General features: G+C 42.2%; 1 protein-coding gene across 4 annotated transcripts in view; it reads right to left on the bottom strand.

Annotated features, from left to right (window-relative positions):
- Positions 1-18,962, bottom strand: part of TTC7B (tetratricopeptide repeat domain 7B) — a 245,935-nt gene that overhangs the window by 205,846 nt on the left and 21,127 nt on the right. The window lies entirely within an intron of this gene.

Genomic DNA, 18,962 nt, shown 5'->3' with positions numbered 1-18,962 from the left:
CATGTTGGCCAGTCTGGTCTTGAACTCCTGACCTCAGGTGATCTGCCTGACTCAGCCTCCCAAAGTGCTGGGATTACAGGTGTGAGCCACCGTGCCCAGCCTCAAATTTTGTCATTTATGTTTCTGAGGAATATTTGCCTAAAGTTTCCTTGAAATGCCTCCATATCTGGTTTTGATATTAGGTAAATACTATCCTCATAAAATGAGAAATATTCCCTCTCCTTCGATTTTCTGAGGGTGTTTGTGTAGAATTGATATTATTTTGTCCTTAAATGTTTGATAGAATTCACCAGTAAAGCCATCTGGACCTGGAGTTTTCTTTATGAGCAGCTTTTCAATTACAAATTCTATTTCTTTGATATAGGGTCATTCAGATTATCTCTTTCTTCTTGAGTGAGCTTTAGTAGTTTATATCTTCCAAATAGTTTGTCTATTTCTTTTGAGTTGTCAAATTTATTGGTATACCATATGAGCTGTCCATAATATTCTATAATCCTTTAGTACCTGTAGAATCTTTAGTAGATGGCACCTCTCTCATTCCTGATAATTGGCAATTTCTATCTTTTCTTCCTGATATCAGAGGTTTATCAATTTTACTGAAATTCTCAGTAAAGATTTCTTGATTTCATTGACTTTGGTTTCATTGATTTTTCTCTATCCTTCTTCTGTTTTTGATTTCATTTATTTCCACTCCGATCTTTATTATGTCCTTTCTTCTGAATACATTGGGCTTTATTTGTACTTCCTATTCTAGTTTCTTGAGGTGGAAATTATTAATTTTGGACCTTTTTTATTTCCTAATATAGGTATTTAGTGTCAGCAATTTCTCCGTAAGTACTGCTTTAGCAGCATCCTACAAATTTTGATATTCAGTTCACAATATTTTCTAATTTAACTTTTGCTTTCTTCTTTAGAAGTGTGTTATTTAGTTTCCAAATATTTGGGAGTTTTCCAAAGATCTTTCTTTTACTGATTTCCAAGTTAGTTCCATCATGATCTGTGCAGTAAAGGGCTGACTTAGAGCCTTGGGATGTTCAAACCCTGTACATTCCAAAGGAAGGACTGACCCTTACCAGTTCCTGGGAGAAAAACTCTTAAGCCCTCAGAATATCCTGCCTGACAAGTGTCTTTGTTTATTTGGGGCCTTAAGCCATACCAGATAGTTTATGCTAACAATGTTATTTATGGCAGAGGACTAGGGCCATGCTATATCAGTCTGATCTCTGCAGGGGCTGGAGACTGACTAGGGTCAGTAACATGGGTGCTCCATGCCTATGTGACTGACCCCTAATAAAATCCCTAGGCACCAAGGTAGCTCAGGTGATCTTCCTTGATTGGCAATATTTCAAAAGTACTGCCACACTCCGTTGCAGGGAGAATTAAGCACTGTCCATAGGACTTGACTGGGAGAAGAAAACTGGAAGCTTGAGCCTGGTGTCTCCTGAATTCTGCCCTATGTGCCTTTTTGCTTTTACTGATTGTAATCTGTATCCATTTGCTGTAATAAACTGTAACCATGAGTATAACAGCTTTTCTAAGCTATGGAAGTCTTTCCAGCATATCAATGCCTGATGGTAGTCTTGAGGACCTCTGACACAGTCCAGAGAACACACTCGAAGTCTCCTAATTTTGTTAAAACTTGTTTCTGACCCTGTATATGGTCAATCTTGGTAAATGTTACATTTGAAAAGAATGTGACTCTGTTGTTGTTGGGTGGAATGTCATATAAATGTCAATTAGGTCAAGTTGGTATATTGTGTTGTCCCAAAGCAGCTATATCCTTACCAATCATCTGTCCACTTGCTTTATCATTTATTGAAACATGGATATTGCAATCCCCAAGCATAACTGTACATTTGCCTACTTCTCCTTGAAGTTCTATCAGTTTTTGTTTCATGTATTTTAGAACTCTGTTATTAAGATCATAAACCTTTGGAATTGTTATATTCTTTTGATGGATTGACATCATTGCTCTAAAACCTGCTTTGTCTGATATTAATATAGATACTACCACCTTCATTTGATTAGTGTTAGCATGGTAAATTTTTTCATCCCTTTACTTTTAATCTATTGTGTCTTGGTATTTAAAGTGTATTTCTTGTAGCCAACAGAGTTGAGTTTTGCTTATTTTCCAATCTGACAATCTCTACCTTTTAAATAGGGTATTTAAATCATTTATATTTAATGTAACTTTTTAAACAGATAGGTTTAAATCTACCACTTTGCTATTTATTTTTTATTTGTCCCATCTGTTCTATTTTTCCTTTTTCTCCTTTTTTTCTGTTGTCTATTTGAGCATTTTTACATTTTATTTTACTTATTGGCTTATTCACTAAAATTGTTATTTTCCATATCAGAGATTGCTTCAAGGTTTAATTTGGCATAGTCTACTTTGTTTTGTTTTGTTTGGGATGGAGTCTCACTCTGTCACCCAGGCTGGAGTACAGTGGCGCGATCTCACTGCAACCTCCACCTCCTGGGTTCAAGCGATTCTCGTGCCTCAGCCTCACAGTAGCTGGGACTACAGGTGCACACCACCACACCCGACTAATCTTTTTTTTTTTAGTAGAGACAGGGTTTCACAATGTTGGCCAGTCTGGTCTCGAACTCCTGACCTCAAGTGATCCACCCATGTCGGCCTCCCAAAGTGCTGGGATTACAGGCTTGAGCCACCATGCCCAGCCCCTACTTTAAATGATATTATACTACTTCACATATATATAGTATAAGACCTTTACAATTACATACTTCAATTTCTCCCCTCCCAGCCTTTATTATCTTATGTACATTTTACTTTTACACAGGTTAAAAACCTTACCCTATGTGGTTATTATTTTTGTTTAGTCAATTTTTTAAACATTTAGATCATAAGGAAAAATTCTTGTATATTCACCAAATTATAATTTCCAGCTTTCTTTGTTCTTTTGAGTAAATTCATATTTCCTCCTGGTATCAACATTTCTTGTGGGGTAGTTCTGCTCCTGTTGATTTCTTTCAGCTACTATCTGCCTTGAAAATGCTTAATTTGGCTCTAATTTTGGAGAGAAATTTTATGGAATATGGAATTCAGGTTAACAGTTTGCTTTTTGCCCCCTCCATTACTCTCAAAGGTGCTGCTTCACTGTATTCTCACTTGCATGGTTTCTGACAATAATTCTACTACCACCCTTATGTTTGTTCATTTGTATATAATATGTCTTTTTTTCTGGCTGCTTTTAAGATTTTATCTTTATCACTGGTTGTGAGTAATTTAGATTATGAAGTGCTTGGGCCATGTTGAGCTTCCTGGAACTGATGGTTTATAGTTTCCATAAAATTTGAAAAACATCCAGCCATTTTATCTTCAAAAATGTTTACGTCACCCTCCTCCTTCCTTAGGAGACTTTACGCACATATTAGGCCATGTGAAGTTGTCCTACAGATCACTTATGGTCTTTCCACTTAAAAAATAATAATAATTTGTCTTTTTTTTTTTTTTTTTTTTTGAGACGGAGTTTTGCTCTTGTTGCCCAGGCTGAAGTGCAATGGCACAATCTCAGCTCACTGCAACCTCTACCTCCCAGGTTCAAGCAATTCTCCTGCTTCAGCCTCCCGAGTAGCTGGGGTTGCAGGCATGCACCACCACATTCGGCTAATTTTGTATTTTTAGTAGAGATGGGGTTTCTCCATGTTGGTCAGGTTAGTCTCGAACTCCTGACCTCAGGCGATCCACCCACCTCGGCCTCCCAAAGTGCTGGGATTACAGGCATGAGCCACCGCACCTGGCCAATAATAATAATTTTTCTTTCATTTTGGATAATTTCTATTGCTATGTCTTCAAGTTCACTAATCTTTTCTTTTGCAATGTCTAATCTGCCATTAATCACATCTAGTGTACTTTTCATATCAGACATGGTAGTTTTCATCTCTAGAAATTTGATGTAGGTCTATTTTTATCCTCCACATCTCTACTGAACTTTCTGAAATAAGGAATACAGTTCTAATAACTTTCAATGGCCCTCCAGCCTAGGTGCTCAATATTCCTTCTCTTTCCATTTAGCACCAATGTTGTTTATGCAATTGAAAATAATCAATAAGTAGCCTCTCTCTAGTGTGAACTGTTATAACCTCTTGACATTTTCATTGGAAGAGAATATCAATAAAATGAACAAATTCACCATTTGCCAGAATAGTTCCAAAGCTACTCAAAAGCAAATCGCAGATTTGGAAGCATTACCTTCCCAAATATGCTTTAAGTGCTCACTTGTGCAAAATTAAAACCACCAAGAACAACACAAAGAGATAGATCATTTCATAGTCTGCCTTCTGCTTATATGAAAAGCAAGAATATTGTGCAAGTTGATATCAGGGATTTAATATTTAAAAAACTAATTTCCCAGAGTATGTCAAAGGGTCAGGAAAAATTGAGTGTACTTTTAGGCATTTTGTACTGCTTCAGGCTGGACTCTGACCACTAATGCTCATGAAAATGACCAAGGCTCTCAGAGACCTGCCAAGCCCAGTGAATCAAAGAAAGGCCAAATCCAGTTCAACATAATTTTACTATCGTCTATATTTTATCGTGTTCTAAAATACTTGAAAACCAATCATCTCGGGCAGCAATCCACAGTCATGTATGGTCAGTAAGAAGATTCAAACCAGCTACACAACTTAATCCTCCACAGTGAGGAGAAACTAGTGTTTCCTGTGGGTTCATGTTCTAATTAGGCAGGTATGTGGACACCCAAAGTCTGAGCTGGCAAATTGATGCCTAGCAACAAGTCCATTCTCGAGCAGGAGGCCCTTTAAGGTATTAAATTAATTATTGTTCCTTTCCCTCTCCCACATGCTATGGCATTTATTCCATGTACACGTTTATTCCATGGACACATCTCAGAGCAATGGCAGAGTCTTGATTTATCACGGTGAGTTTGTGCCTATGCAGCTCAGTTCCAGAAAATTTAGTTCTCTGTCAGAAGCTATTTACAGGCCCTCTGGACTGGTCTATAAATTTTCCAGTGTCCAGGATCATATCAACACTGTCTGAGAAGCAGAGTCCTGAGGTCATGGACAAAATTGGTCCCCATTAAAATGTCAGATGATGTACTGTCAATTTGGGAAGCTATCATCAATAATGTTTTTACTTATTTTCTTTTTTCCAGAGACACGCATGACAAAAATAAGTGAAAAGCAGACTTGAAAAATAGTGGTATGACAGCAATGCCTAGTAAACATCTCAATAAGATCTACATCTTCAAAGTTAAAGCTATGTACAAAAAGGGTGGAAATTCAGTGCTTTCTCACCAACCATGACCAGCTGTAAAGAATGAGTGCTAAAAGTGGCTGAGTTCTGTGATTTAAAGAACAATGAATTGCCACACAACCCAAAATTTATCTCCCTGCCACACAAGAGCATTCCCACAGATAAACTCACTTCTGAAATGCCCTTTCTAAGAAGAGTAACATATTTTACTTTATTTTTAAGAGATAGGGTTTTACTCTGTCTACCAGGCTGGAGTACAGTGGCATAATCACAGCTCACTGCAGGCTTGAACTCCTGGGCTCAAAGCAATCCTCCTGCCTCAGCCTGGGTAGCTGGGACTACAGGTGCGTGCCACCACGCCTTGCTAATTTCTTTTTATTTATTTATTTATTTATTTTTTTTTTTGTAGAGACAGTGTCTCACTATGTTGTCCAAGCTGGTCTCAAACTCCTGACCTCAAGAGATCCTCCTGCCTTGGCCTCCCAAAGTGTTGGGATTATAGACATGAGCCACTGGCCCCAGCCTAGGTAACACATTTTAAATAAATTAACGATGATAAAATTATAATTACACTTGCTTTCAAACCCCTTCCATGTGTCTGTTTGGTCCTGTTCAATAGGTACTATTCTCCTCTCTATCTCACGGGAAAAGAATGAGAGTCTCAGAACAGTTAAGTGACTTGCCCAGGGTCTATGCAGGAGTCAGAAGTGGAAGCCCCTTATAAGGGAGCCCATTAGCTGAGGCCAATGCACCTGCTCTAGGTAATGTCCTACAGGGGCAACAAGGACTGCTGAGTGCACAGGGTGGAGTGTGGAAAGCAAAGGTGCTAGACAGAAGCCAGTAGACCAACGGGACATCACACTGGGAGGGGTGCTGGGCAGCCAGCTGAGAAGCAGGCTGAGGACCCTCTATACTTTTAAAAGCTCAAACATGCCCAGCCTCTGAACTGTTCTATGTAGATGTAACTAACAGAATATAGTATAACAAACCAGACTCTCCACTCCTTGCTTCCTTCCACATCAAGATTAAGGGCCAGGTGCAGTGGCTCATGCCTGTAATCTTAGCACTTTGGGAGGCCAAGGTGGGAGCATTGCTTGAGCCCAGGAGTTCGAGACCAGCCTGCATAACATAGTGATACCGCATCTCTACAAAAAATTTAATTTAAAAAAAGAAAGATTCAGGCTCAATACCTCTGACAGGGAGCTATTTTCTCTCCCCAAGGCCTGTAGATTTTCTGGAAGTTTGGCTGAGGACGTGGAGAAAGCTACACATCTCATTGCCTGAAAATCCAGTGATCACTGAGGGGTTAGCACCCCAAATTCTTTCAGGTCTGTCTAAATTTGAGATCCCTCAGCTAGGAGCCTTATCTGGTTATGTAAGACTTCAGTTTCAATAATAATAAAGGTTGATTTATCAAAGCCCTACTCAGCACCCAGCACTATGCCTAGGATATGACAGGCACTATTTCTAATTCCCACAGCCACCCTGAGAGGAAGGTGTTAACACCACCTTATAGATAAGACTGAATTAAGGGCTCCACAGCTAGTAAACGATAAAGCCACGTTCCGACCCCTGGTCTATCTGACTACAAAGTGCTGCTCACAATCTCCTGTCTCACTGAGCTGTTGACAGCAGCCTATTCAGTGTTCAATAACAGCAATGACAACAGAAATGAATTTCAAATTGAAAAGGCAAGAAATCAAAGTCTAGAACTTTAGGGTGCTGATTTTCTTTCCTACCAAGAGCTGCATCACCCTAGGCAATTCCCCAGATCGCTGGGCCTCCTATTCCTTGTTTGTGTCACGAAGTGTTGAACTACTGAGATATTGCCTTGAGCTGTACAAGTCTAAGAGACTAACAGCCAAAACAAATATTTTGATTTTTTTGAACTGCATTGAAATGGACAGGAAATTAATTCCTTATAAAGTTATGGAATGCAAGAAAAGACTATAAAATATAATGACATGAACTATGTACTACAACTCTAGGCACTGCTTCCTCATTTATCTTAACCACATCTCTGGAAGCCAGGCCTGGGACAGGTACACCCTGATGCTTTGCCGTAACATGACCCACAGGGGTGTTTATAACTGAAAGTACCAGAAAGCCTTTATTATAATAGCAAGTTTCTAATAACCCAGCCCCATGGTATAGCCTTCAAAGGTGGTAAGACAACGTCCAAGGGTCTCAATTTCCAAGGGTGAAAAGAGACTCAGGAAAAGAGATTCAAGAGACACAAAGCAAAGCCTTGGCAAGGGCAGCCCTGATGGCTGGTCTTGTGTTCTTGCCTCCATAAAGGCTGGGCTCCCACAGGTGTCAGATAGACTTAGCTCAATAGGAGGACAAGGCCCTGTGCAGGGGTGTAGAGGGGAGGAGAAGATGCCAATGGAAACCACCAAATGCTGGGGGGAAGCAGAGGGACAGGGACGCCGGCCTGGATCCCCTGTGACATCCCTGTGAATCCATAGCATTTGTGATTTTTGGAGGTCTCTTGGCTGGGAGCCACAGTTGGTCCCTTCTGGGTGCTTTCCTGAATTGCTGTTTTCCTGCCAGAGACAGCATATCCTTCTTAGGGGTTGTGCACACAGGTACACACACAAACACACACACATCCCTCATAAAAGAAGAAGACGCCAGCCTTGGATTAGACATTCCCCTGCTAAAGCAGATGGTCTTTCAACGTCCCTTCCGGTTCCACAATTCTGTGAGCAAATGAGATGCTAGGTCAACCTGAAATGCTCACTAACTGAGAGTTTGCAACTTGAATTTATGCTCTTTCAGTCTCTATTTAGTAAACCTATAATAGCAATAAAGATAACATGTATTGGGTGCTAGTTACATGCCAGATACTGTTCTCAGAGTTTGCGATAATTCATCTATAAACACTATGAGGGAACCCTATGTGAAACCCTACGAGGGGGGATTTACTATCATCTCCACATTGGAGATAAGGAAACTAGGGCTCTAGTCTGCCAAGTAACTCACCCAAGAGTGCACAACTGGTAAGTAAGCGGCAGGGCTAGGATTCCAACCCAGACAGCCTAACTCCTGAGTTCTTGTTCTCAGCCTCTACCTCACACTCTCATCTCTATGATGTATCTGTCTTTATATGTAAAGCAGTAAAGCGGAGTGGCTAAGACTGTGGGATCTGAAGCCAGACTCCTTGGTTTCTAATACACAGCTGGCTTTATATGCAAAAATGCTAAGTGTTTAGAACAGTGCCCGACATATAGCAGACACACAGAAAACAGTAACTCTGATTATTATCATTTATTACCTCACTATTAAATTTAGGAACAGTAGGCTGGAAAGTCTCCAAGTAGAAGAGTTTTATTTGTTTATTATATTACTTTTGTATATATTAAATAACAGCTTGATTAAGATACTATTCACATACCATAAAATTCACCCATTAAAAGTGTACAGTTTGGTGGTTTTAGTATATTCACACAGTCGCCATTAGCTAATTCCAGAACATTTTCATCACCCCTGAAAAGTCCCATCTTTATCAACAGTTCCTCCCTATTCTACCCTTCTCCCAGCCCCCGGGAACCGCTAATCTGCTTTCTGTCTCTATGTATTTGCCTGTTCTGGATGGTTCATATAAATGGAATCATACAGTATGCGATCTTTCGTATGTGGCTTCTTTGACTTAGCATAATGTTTTCAAGATTCATAGCTGTTATAACAAATATCAGAACTTCATTCTTTTATTTCAATTGAGGTGAAATTCACACAACATAAAATTAATCATTTTAAAATGATTACTTCAGTAGCATTTAGCACATTCACAATATTCCACAACCATGACCTCTATCTAACACAAAAACTTCATTCCTTTTTATTGCCAAATAATATTCCATTATACGGATATACCGCTTTTTATTTACGCATTCATCAGTTGATGAGCAATTGGGTTGTCTCCACTTTGGGGATGTATGAAGAATGCTGCTATGAGCATTGAGGTATTGGCTCTTGTGTGGGCACACATTTCCAATTCTCTTAGATATATACCTAGGGATGGAATTAGACATACACCCAGGGTGGACCACGTGGTAACCTGTCTTGTTATATTATTTTTCATCTTTCTTCTAAAAATCACCTCTACTATGTAACTGCTGAACTGCTGGGTCAAATATTAAGAGTGAAAATGCAGAGCTGGGCACAGTGGCTCATGCCTGTAACCCTAGTGCTTTTGGGCCAAGGCAAGAGGATTACTTGGGCCAGGAGTTTGAGACCAGCCTGGGCAACATAGTGAGACCTCATCTTTAAAAGAAATAATAATTTTTTTTTGTATTAGCTGTGCATGGTAGTGCACGCATGTATTCCCAGCTACTCAAGAGGCTGAGATGTGAGGATCACTTGAGCCCAGGAGTTCAAGATTACAGTGAGCCATGATCATGCCACTGCACTCCAGCCTGGGCAAAAGAGCAAGACCCTGTCACTAAAAAAAAAAAAAAAACAAGAAAAGGTCTGGGCTTCTGACAGACCTGGATTCAAACCCTTGCTTCTCCATTTACCAGCTCTGTGATTTGCAGCAAGCTACTTAACATCACAGAGCCTCTGTTCTTCATCAAGCAAATGAGAAAATAGCACTTGTTTCAACTGACTGTTAGAAGGCTCGCCCCAGTGCCTGGCATACAGTAAATACTCGGTAAGTACTCATCAATATATGCCTTTCCTGGGACAATGATAATCCTCCTCAATTTTTTTGAGGGGTAGCTGAAAAATGCAGAAAAGCATCAAGAAGACAATAACAACCACCCATATTCCCACCGTTCAAAATCAAACACAGTTCACATTCTGGCACAGACCCACAACCTTACTAACACATGATGCCTTGTAATCTTGGTCTTGGTTCTAGTTTCCTTCCTAAGAAGAGGGGACTCATCACACCAGTGATGAGCAAGTGTAGCCTCTGGGGTCCCCAACTATAGCAAGGAGTGAGAGCAGCCAGTGAACAGGAGTCCTGCGCTTGCTCCATTCCACAAATTCTCACCAGGCACCAACTGCGGGCAACACTCTGGGCTAGGGGTGGGCTTCACAGGACAGGACTCTGCCCTTAAGAAATCTCCTTGTCCTTGAGAAATTTCACCTCTAGTGGAAGAGAAAGATGTTTTCTTTTCTTTTCTTCTTTTTTTTGTTTTTGTTTGTTTGTTTGTTTGTTTGAGACGGAGTTTAGGTCTTGTCACCTAGGCTGGAGTGCAATGGCGCGATTTCAGCTCACTGCAACCTCTGCCTTCCGGGTTCAAGTGATTCTCCTGCCTCAGCCTCCTGAGTAGCTGGGATTACAGGCGTGCATCACCGCGCCCAGCTAATTTTTTGTATTTTTAGTAGAAACGGGGTTTCACCATGTTAACCAGGCTGGTCTCAAACTCCTGACCTCAGGTGATCTGCCTGCCTCGGCCTCCCAAAGTGTTGGGATTACAGGCGTGAGCCACCACGCCTGGCCAAGAAAGATGTTTTCAAAACAATGTTAAAAATGCAGTGACTGAGACAGACATGGTGTCACGGAAGAATTAAGAACAAGCACCTCAGCCAACCTGAACTAAAGCTCCAGCCCTCTGAGCTTCCTCTGGACTCTCTAAGTCCCTGCTTGCTTCCAAAAAGAGAACCAATGAGGAGCCGACTAACACAAGCAACATTAAATATGAATATGGGTCAGTGGCAATCAAAGGGTTCTTACTCTTCTTACACTGTCTAAATATAAACAGGAAGCTTTGACCAGCAACCTGAGATGAGTGGCCACATGCAATACACCCATCTAGCCGCCCACCATGAGCAGAATCCAGAATGGGAAGAGGCTGAAGAGATCACGGAGTCAGAGATAAACAGTTAGCAGAAGGCTTAACGTGGTGGATCTCCACCAGGCATGGCCCCACAGCGCCCCCTCACAACCCCTACTCCCACATCTCTGGGCTTCCTACATAGGCAAAAGAAAGCACCCCGGAAAGCTCCCCTGAACCACCTCGTTCCCTCCACTCATGGACTTTTCTATAAAACTACTTGTTTCACTGCACCCGAAGTGATCTCAATGTTTCCAAAAATGAAAAGCAGTCCTGGCGCGGTGGCTCACATCTGTATTCCCAGCACTTTGGGAGGACAAGGTGGGAGTATCATTTGAGCCCAGGAGTTTGGGGCTGCAGGGAGCTATGATCGCACTACTGCACTCCAGCCTGGGTGACAGGGCAGGACCCTGTCTCTAAAAAAAGAAAGAAAGAAAAGAAAAGCAGATTCTCAAGGAAAAAAGATTGAGCTCTATCTTCTCTCCTGTCCTCTCTTTGCAAATGAGGAGATTCAAGCTCAGAGATGATTTGCCCAAGGTCACATGGGCAAATCCTGATCCAACGAGCTTACTACCACAGCAGGTCCACAGCAGTTGCCACACAGCTCCCAATAGACTGGAGACTTTTTCTGCCGGGGAAAAAGCAATGTCAGTAGTCACTTGTCTGTCCTACGGCTCTAGGATGCCACCTAGAAGATCATGGTCATTAGCAAATATCCAATTCATAAAGGCTGGGATTAGATCTCACTTGAAGACATGAATCTCTCAAGGAACACTCCAGGAAAATCCTCTTTGGGCTTCTATAGTCCTTATGACCAGGAATTTTCGGTCCACGAAAACTAGGACATACTTCAATTCCTGCTAAAGCAGGAAACACACCTTTACATCCTTTCTGTTTGTAAATACCCACGCATTGAATGTTTAACGCATTAAATGCTGTCAGCTTCTACGAGAGTCTCTATAGATATGGTCTCAGAAAACAATAAAGGGGCACATCGGTGAAGGCTCAGCTGCCGTCTGGGAACAGCCAGGGCCTGTGGGTGTGAACGCCTCCCAGAGAGCTCGGCTTGGTGAGTCCCTAAGGAGGCTCACTAATGCGAGGTTAATCAAGAGAGCTGGCAAGTTTGCCTTTCTTCTCCATCCCTGAACTCGAGTTGAATCGTGGAATCAACCCAAGTTCAGGGGCTTCAAATGGTCAGCCGGCCTTGGGGGACCACTGTCCCGGTGGCCGCGGCAGGAACCAGTCCTGCAGTCCTGCGGCGGTACCTGCGCAGGATGCAGGGCAGGGGCTCCAGGACAGCGGGGCGGGGCGGGGCGGGGCGGGGCGAGAGCGCGAGGAGGGGCGGGGTGAGACGGGGCAAGAGTGTGGGGCGGGGCGGGGTCGGGGAGAGCAGTGGGCGGGGCGGGACGAAACGCGAGGCGAGGGGAGGCGGGCTGGGCGGGGCGGGGGCACGGTCCCAAGCCCTACCAGGCCGAGGACGCCCAGAGCAGCTCCGCGCATGCGCGACTGTGGCGCGCTACTGCGCTAGAACGCGGCTCCCGCGACCCCTGGCGGCGGCTGCCGAGGGGCTGCGGGACGCTCTTGGGCGGCAGCTAGCAGCGAGTCCTAGCTGATGTGGCCCTGAGTCAGCTTTTAGAGGTCCCAAGACTCGTTCACAGGCCGCTAAACGCAAACTAAGGCACCTCCCAGCACACCAGGATCGACGTGTCCTCCTTCAGTCCGGACTTGGTGGAATCTGCACCTGGAAGCCCCTCCCCAAACGACCTGCCAGCCCCAGTCCAGGAAGCAGGCACCCCTCACTCCCCCTCTCAAATGGGGGCTCTATTCCTGTCTCTAGCTCTAGAGTTGTTGTGAGGATAAAGGGAGCTAAGGGACAAGTGCTTAGAACAGTGTCTAGAAGGAATTATTTTAATGCTGTAGTTATTATTAATAATGTATTATATTTTTACAATTCCAGAACCTGGCACACAGTAGGCACTCAACGAACCGTTCCTCTGTCTTGAGAGACTGCGGTGGGCCCTGCAGGGCAGCTGCCTGCCTCTGCCTGCTTCAGGGAAGGCCCAGCCAGGCCGGCCCCAGCTTCCTTCCTGCTCTTCTGCCCCACTCCGACCCACTCTGGAGAGCCACACTCTGAGCCGCACATGACTCTCTCCTCCACAGAACAATCTGTGTTCTGCTCCCGCCCCCGAGAGAGTTCTCAGCTTTCCAAATATGGATGCTTTTTGCATTCCCAAAGCATCACGAACATTTGGGAGAAGAAAATGAACACCAGACATGGTTTGGAAACGATGGAAGCCAAGGGATGGGTGGTGACGGAACAAGCACCGTACTAGGAGTTTTAAAATATAAAACACGAGTCTGGCCTAGGTGATGTCTTACAACCTCACTAGCTTTGTAGCAGTCTAGGCCCCAAGGAGATCCTAGAAGTAAGCACCCAAACCCTAAGAATAAAAACTACAGCGGCCACCACCACACATTACAGAGGCGAAACCTGCATTAAGGAGGCCCAGAGAGTCACCTGCTGTCAGAGGAAATGAGCAGTGGGAGGCAGTCCCTTGAGAGCCAAACAGCTTTAAAGTTGACAAATTGATATGAACCAGCTCGTCGGTGAGTGTAGGCAGAAGAGGCATTAGACACAAGAGTATTTGTTTTTATATCAGGGCCAAACCAAAATCTATTTTCACCTGAAATGGAGTGGATCTCAGAATATACTGAGAAGGATGCCCTTTTGCCTAGGCACCTTGTGTGTTATTCAGCTAGAGTTTATCTTCAATAGTGTGCCCCTGGATGCCAGGGCAAAATGTTAAAGAATGGCCCCGTCACAGGCACCCTGTGCAGCAGGCACTGTTGTCCCTGGCGCAAATACAGGGAGATAAAGCAGGCAGCTTAGATATGACACAGCCTCAACACCCAACCCAGAATAAGCACTCACATATTTGCTGATTTAATGAATTAATTAATTATACAGTCTAGTTTGAGAGAGGCAAATGGCAGATGTGAAATAATTAAAATCTGAATGCCAAATTAGATGGTACTAGCTATAAATAGAGGTGGAATCAGAAGATGGAGAGATTGGTGTGGACAAACGGGGCTGGAGAGGTCTGTATGCAACAACGGGTGTCACCAAGGGCGGACTCAGCACAGGTTAGAGATGACTCCCAGTGGGATGGAGAAGATAAACAGAGGTGGGGGGTTGAACTGGCAGGGGTGAGGGCAGGTGGGCAAGGAGGCAGGCAGCCTGGAGCAGAGGATGGGTGGGACACAGCAGGACATGCAGCCAGCCTGCCAAGACTAGGACATATCCTCCACAGTCTGGAGAGGTGCATGCCATACCTAGACCTGCCAGGGTTAACAGGACGACTTGAACTCGAGATTCAAGCAATAAGGGAGAGGATGACTCTTTTTTCAAGGTAATTAGCTCCTGATTATCTCAACATGGTACATTTAAACCTCACACTGGCTTGTCCTGACACTCAGGCCACTATTTACACTCTTCACCACATTTTAACATCACCTTAACTGAGAATGTAAATCCGGCACAAATGTCCAAATACTCATGTATTTCAGGCATTGTAAACCCCAGGGGAGAGCTCTGTGTCATCGGCATCTCTCCACCCCTTCACTAGCCCAGAGCCCTGGGGGGCATTCTGCTTATAGGTGGAGCTGTCTTGTTACTTGCTGGGGCCTTGCAGGGCCCAGCCTCTAGCCATGCCCTCCAAACGAGCTTCAGCCTCTCCTGGGTTTTAACCAAGTCCTGCACCTATACACAGACCTATTCCTGAACCCTGACCAACAAGCCAATAGCCTGGAAACCTTTATGCTGAGCACTAGCCAAGAATTCCAATGTTTCCCCAGGATAGCACCCTCTTGTGGACAAAGAGATTTCACCATGTTCAACCAATCCAGTATCTTCCCTCTACCCTCCAAGGAAAATGGGCTCCTTCTCCTGAAATCGCCTTTGCAAAAATTCTAACAGTGAGAAAATTATGACAGTGAAAGAAATCTGATCTAACCAACCCCTATCTTACCATTAACCCCCAAACATTGGTATTCCTGGGCTTAGATCAAACTAACTTTAGGAGATATTTAGTTTATAGTTTAAATGATAATAGCACTTCCCCAAAACTCAACTGCCTCTGTCAAGCTAATGAAAGACCACCAGGTTAGGAGGATGAGAGAGCCTGAATTCTGCTAAGGCATAAGTGATTACCAGCCATTGTTCCAAAGGTCACAAGATTTGCAACTTCCCCAATTACTCCTGCAGATAACATCACCACAGTAGAACCTAAGATTGGCCTTTTGAGGTATCTCTTCAGGTTTTTGCATTTCTGACAACCAACAGCCCCACCAGATCCACCACAGGGCCATGCCTTGTGGCCCCACCCAGAAGCAGACTCAGCACATGAAGACCATTTTCCACACCCCTATGATTGCATCCCCAACCAATCAGCAGCACCCATTCCCTTGCCTGCCAAACTATCCTTGAAAAACTCTAGCCTCTGAATTTTCAGAGATTGATTTGATTAATAACTCCATCACCCATGTGGCACAGCCAGCCTCATGTCAATTAAACTCTTTATTGCAATGCCGTGGTCTCAGTGAGTTGGTTTTGTCTGTGCAGTGGGCAGGAAGAATGCAATGGGCAATTACACTCCTGCAGTCTTCACTTGGTTTGACAACATTATTACCTGCCCAGTGAGCTAAGCTAAAAATTTCACTGTCATCTGGATTCCTCCCTCAACCACCTTCCCATACCAACTCCCAACACACACAGCCTATCTCTCTGGCCTACTGCTTCTCTTTCAAATGACTCTGGATTCTGACTTGCCTGCCCCTGCCTTGGTTCAGCCCTTTGTACTTGGAATCTAGGCTTTTGCAATACCTCTGATATCTGTCAGGATCCAGTTAGGATAATGAAAACATTCTAGTTCTTTCAAATAAAGGGAACTGAATGTATGGAATTGTCTGCATAGAAGATGAAAGAGATAAGAGGCCAAACAGGATGGTTTTGTACCCCAGAATTCTGAAATAGCAGGAAGCCACTAACATCCCTAGGCCTGGAAAGAACATGGGGAGGAGGCAGAGTCTTAACAGCCCAGAAGCTGGGGCCCTAGAGAGCCAAAACCCAGAAGAAGCTCCCTAATGGGCACTAAAACTACAGAGAAAGGTTTCATCTGACAGGAGCTAGGACAACTGAAGAGACACCATTGCTGGCAAAGGTGCTGCCTGAGGCAGAGAGAAATACCCTGGCTTATCTCTCTCTTCCAATTTCCTACCAGTGCCTCTGCTTGACCAAACCCAGGCAGAAACTACTGACTTGGGCACCTGGGAAAAAGCCTGCAGAATTCAGCCCACTGAAATACAGAACAGAGAAAGGGCCCAAATCCAACTAACCCCCTTAACCAGTCTCCTTCACTAGAATCTTTAATTCTTTCTAATCTATTCTCCACTCTGTGCCAGAAAGATCTTTCTTGCTTAAAAACTTAAGTCATTCCTCCTGCTTAAAACTTGGCAGGGGCTGGCAGTTTCCTGGCAGAAAAAATAGGACTTATCCACCAGGCTGATTTTGTCAATCAATTGCAAATATAGGAAGTATTGCTTCCCTTGACTATGACATGTATCGGGTTTGCTCTATAATATGAGATGGGCTCCTACTCAAATTATTGTTATAGAACAGAATAGAGACTACTCCTCAAAGTCATCACCCCTGAAACTGGGAAATAACTAAAGATAACTACTTTTGGATCAGGGTTGTTTGCCATGATCAAGAGGCTAAGGGCTCCAATGAAAACATACCATACAAAAGAACAGGGAGAGCAAGTAAAGGCTATTAAAATCTATTAAAACAACAGGGTAACTAGAGATTGAATTAGCAATCAAACAACTTCTACAAAGAAAAGCCCAGGCTCAGATGGCTTCCTTGGGGAACTGTACCAAATACTTAAAGAACTACCACCAATTCTTCACAAACTCCTCCAAAAAGCAGAAAAGGAGGGAACACTTCACAACTCATCCTATGACACCAGCATAACATTGACACCAAAACCAAAGGCATCACAAGAATACCACCAATATCTATTATGAATATAGTATTAAAATGCCCTACAAAATATTAGCATATAGAACCTAGCAATGTATTAAAAAATCATATACCATGACCAAACGGGATCTAATTCAGGAATGCAAGGTTGGTTTAATATATGAAAATCATTCAATGTAAAATGCCATATTTAAAAAATAAAGCACAAAAATTACATGAACAATGCAATAAAAAAATTAGACAGTGTCTAACACCCTAAATGATAAAAACACTCAACAAACTAAAAATAGAAAAGAGCTTCTTCAAGTTGATAAAGGCTATCTATGAAAATGCCACTGCTAACATCTTAGTGGTGAAAAACTGAAAGCTTTCCCCCTAAAATAAGGATGTCCACTCTGGTCATTTCTAATCAACATTGTACTGGAGATACTAGCCAGCACAATTAGGCAATACAAAGCAACAAAGTCATCCAGATTGGAAAGGAAAATGTAAAATTATCTTTACTTGCAAATGCCATGATCTTATATATTTTAAAGCCCTAAAGAATCCACGAAAACAATATAATAGCTAATAAATGAGTTCAGCAGGGTTAAAGGATACAAGATTAATAAACAAAAATGAGCTGTATTTCTATACCTTAGTAATGAGCAATCTGAAAGTGAAATTTAAAAAATAGTTTCACTTATAATAACATAAAAAAGAACACTTAGAATAAATTTAACAAAAGGAATGTAAGACTTGAATGCCAAAAAAATCTACAATACATTTTTGAAAGAAATTAAAGAAGACATCCCATGTTCATGGATTGGAAGACCTGATATTGTTAAGACAGCAATACTTCCCAAATCGATCTACAGATTCAACACAATCCCTATCAAGTATTATTTCTTACACTAATTTACAACCTGACCCTAAAATTTATATGAAATGTAAGCCAAAAAAATCTTGAAAAATAAGAACAAAGTTAGAAAACACACTCCCCAAACTCAAAACTTACTACAAAGCTACAGTAATAAAGACAGTGTGGTACTGGCATAAGGACAGACATACAGACCAGTGGAATAGAACAGAGAGTCCAGAAATAAACACTTACATATATGCTCAACTAATTTTCAACAAGGATGCCAAGACAATTCAATGGAGAAAGAACAGTATTTTCAACGAATTGTGCTGAAACAACTGAAGATCCACATACAAAAAGAATGAAGTTGGATGCTGACCTCACAAAAATAAACAAAAATTAACTCAAAATGGATCAGACACCTAAATTTAAGAGTAAAAACTATAAAACTCATAGAAGAAACCACAAAAGTAAATCTTCATAAACTTGATTAGGCAATGGTTTCTTAGATATAAAACCAAAAGGACGAAAATAATAAAAGAAAGAAAATGAACTGGACTTAATCAAAATGAAAAATGTTTGCATTTCAAAGGACATCACTTAGAAAGTGAAAGACAACACACAAAATTGGAGAAAATATTTACAAACCATATATCTGTAAAAGAAATTGTATTTAGGATATATAAAGAACTACTACAACTCAATAATAGAAAGACAAATAACCCAATTAAAAATGGGCAAAGAATCTGAATAGATATTTCTCCAAAGAAGATATACAAATGGCCAATAAGCATATGAAAAATTGCTTAATACCACTTATCATTAGGGAAATGCAAATAAAAACCACAATGAGATACCATTTCATACTCTCTAGGATGGCTATAATCAAAAAGACAGATAACAACAAGTGTTGATGAGGATGTGAAGCAATTAGAACCTTCATGCAGGTGAGCTGCTTTGGAAAACAGCTTGCAGTTCCTCAAAAACTTACACTCAGAGTTACCATGTAATCCAATAATCCCACCCCTAAGTATATATCCAAGAAAAATGAAA

This window comes from Hylobates moloch, unplaced genomic scaffold, assembly GCF_009828535.3.
Source record: "Hylobates moloch isolate HMO894 unplaced genomic scaffold, HMol_V3 SCAFFOLD_16, whole genome shotgun sequence".
NCBI lineage: Eukaryota > Metazoa > Chordata > Mammalia > Primates > Hylobatidae > Hylobates > Hylobates moloch.
This window is presented reverse-complemented; position numbering and strand designations above follow the sequence as displayed.